The sequence below is a fragment of the Asparagus officinalis genome, chromosome 10 (assembly GCF_001876935.1).
Source record: "Asparagus officinalis chromosome 10, Aspof.V1, whole genome shotgun sequence".
In the NCBI taxonomy this organism is placed as follows: Eukaryota; Viridiplantae; Streptophyta; class Magnoliopsida; order Asparagales; family Asparagaceae; genus Asparagus; species Asparagus officinalis.
The window spans coordinates 56,083,578-56,086,858 of NC_033803.1; positions in this window are offsets into that span (position 1 = coordinate 56,083,578).

The window sequence follows — 3,281 nt, forward strand, 5'->3', positions numbered from 1 at the left end:
GAACCGAGCCGACCCGCGCCCCCCACAGGTCAGCAGTGTGTTTCGCTCAGTTTTGACCCGAAAACACGTGTTTGGCGGTTTCAACGGGTTTTCATGAGATCTTCTCAGTTCCAGAGGTTCCTAACTATCTAAATCCTATCTCTAAACATGGTTAATCAGTTATTAACTAAAGATACGGAGGAATTATTCATTTTTATCCAAAAACCCCCCAACCGAAGCCTATAAATACAGGCCTAGGGGTTTATTTCACAGGGGCAGATTAATTATCAAGACGAGGAGGTGCTGCCGAGTTAGAGAGCAAGGGAGCATAAATTTCAGTAAGGGCTAGCGAGATCTCGGCGAATCCCAGCATAAAGAAGGAGCAATTTGAAGGATCTGAAGCCCGTTCCCTTCCGTTCCGCGAGATTAGGCTTGGTCTTAATCTCGAGAAGAGCTACTGATTTTGCTTGGTCGATTTTAGCGCTTTAAGCAAATACCTCCTTGATGACGTAGGAGCTCTACTGAATTTTCAGCAATCGGATCTGATCAAAGGTGGTCCACGGATAAACCCCGACACAGGCGAAGACACCCACGCAAGCAGGAGAGGATAAACGGATCTTGCATTTATTTTCAAGAGAATTGTATCTTTTATTTTCATTGTGTAAAGGTCTTATAAAAAGACCGATCTTTTTTTAACTTATTGTAATGATCAAAGTTATAATGAGTTATACAATGAAGAAAATAATTTTGACAAAAACAAACTGGCGACCACAGTGGGAGCCAACAGTCTCGCTACCGAGGTCATCGTGTCGCAACCGATGATTAAGATCCCGGTTGAAGAGGTGGTCGAATACGAGTTCGACCAACAGAATTACGAAGAATACCTTTCATCCTCCTCCTCTAGATCCTCTGCTTCTCGCAAGCACAGGAAGATCAACGCCCCCGTTGTTACGGTAGCTGAACCTTGTAATGCCCTTCCATCCTCCAACGAGTCCGGATCTGCAGATCTGAACTCCTCCTTAATCAAGGAGCTGAGTACAGAAGGCACACTCACTTTATCGAAGAGAGCTCGCCAAAGGCAGCGCCAACGCTTTGCGCGCCAACTCGTTAGGGCTTTGGAGTCAATTAACGGGATCCGTTACGAGGCGGATCAGAAAATTAGGCAACACCAAGCGCCCCAACAATGGACAAATGCCATCTCCTCCATATCACTAACAAGTGAATGGGTACAAGTCAAAAGGACCCATTCAACTCTTGAAGAGCGGATCAAAAAGCACTGCGTACTGCTTGCGTACGCGCGAATTCTTGCGCAAGAGGCCAAAAGGTTTCAGAGGGAAGAAGTGGAAAAGAAGCCATAAAAACGACACAAAGTTTGGAGGCCAAAGTGCAAGACGGTGGTAAAAAAGAACGAAAAACGTGGGTTACTCGAATCCGATCCGCCAATTTGCAGGTCACTTGAATCCGACCTGCTAATTCGCAGGTCACTCGAATCTGACCTGCCAATTCGCAGGTCACTTGGAATCGCGAGCTCGCTAATTCGGCAGCGTCCACTCGAATGCCGACGCCGCTATATTCATAGGTGGCACTTGAATCTGACCCACCAATTGCAGGTCACTCGAATCCGACCCGCCAATTCGTAGGTCACTTGAATCCGACCGCCAATTCGTGGGTCACTCGAATGCCGACCAGCCAATTCGCAGGTCACCCAATCCGACCCGCAATTCACAGGTTACTTGAATCTGACCTCCGCTAATTCACAGGTCAGCTCAGAATTGCCGACCCGCCAATTCGCAGGTCACCTAAACCCGACCCTCCAAGTCGCGGGTCACCCAAATCCGACCCTCCGACCCGCGGGTCACCCAAATCTGACCCGCGCCGGAGTCAAGGCAGAAGATGTTCTGCACCTGTTTCGTCGATTCCTTTGAGTTCCACATCTCCGGTGGAACCCCACGATAGCGTAGACTTGTCCCGTTTCAAGATGAGGATGGCGGATCATCTAGGTCCTTTACGCAAAGATCGGGGCAAATTTCCGATTGAAGAAGGCTTAACTCCGGCGACTGCACCCCAAGCGACTCGTCGAGCTGGGGGTCGTGCATGCCCTCGCAACAATTTCAAACATTCTCATAAAGGAAAAACACCGGTTTCCACCCGCTTGGGGGTGTATACCCAAAACCAGGAGCCTGTTCAGATCCTGCGCTCCCAAAAGCGTAGTTCTAGACACGTGACTCTTGAGAATGCTAATAAAGTGGAAAATCTCCTAAAAAAACGTATTCATCTGACGATGACAACATTATACTAGGGGAGTCGTATCAACACACGATAGGTTGCTCTGGTCGTCTGACTGATGAGTTGTACTATCAAGCTGGGGGTATGAACAAGTCTCAGAAGAGAAGTACCACGAGTCGGAGTCTCACTGCCCGTGCGCCAAGCTAATCAGGGCAGTATTATCAGCATGTAGCTGCCCTAAGACTACTCCGCAGAGGGTCTCGGTATTCGATAGGATATCCAACGGAATGGCAAAGTCGAAGCCAAGACATTTGTAGGCATCGAAAATTGCCTATAGGTCTCCACGAACAGTTCAGTGTTAAAGAGCAACGATGAACATCACTATCCGATCCACAAGAGTCCAACTGACGTCGACGAACGACTGAAGTGAATCGACGAGCTACGTGAGCGGATAGGATTTCGGAACAACAAAGACCCGGACCAATCGGGAACCCGGCACTATTCACAAAAAGGACAACGCCCTTCGTGCCTCGACCACTCTACAGATAATCCAACCACCAGAGCGGATCGAACTCTTCGTCAAGCATCCAACGCACCCGGAATCACTCAAATCCGAGTTCGGACGAAGAATTTACAGGGAAAACAACCGAATCACCTCAAACGGAGTCTCGGGAGGTCGAAACACCCCGGGGGTGTCTAGGAAAAGCCTAGACACCCCAGGGGTGTCTCGGCCAAGCGCAGTAAAGAGTGTTCGTGCGCTTCAACAAGGAGAGGAGAGGTCTACATCAGAGCCTTCATCACCCGTTCCCCCTTTGCCTTAGTATTACCCTTCGCCGGTAATCACTAAGAAGAGCAGATATCTCGTTTTAGCCGAGATAGACGCTTCAGGCTTCTAGATCTCACGTGGATCGACGAAGCTCTGCCCGATTTTCTCGGAGCAGATCTGAGTGCCCGGTGGTCCACGGATATCAACGTCCCCGTCACAGGCCAAAGACCCACGCAAGCAAGAGACCGCAAAACAGGATCTTGCGTTTATTTTCAAGAAAGTTGTAATCTTTGTTTCTTTGTTATTCGAA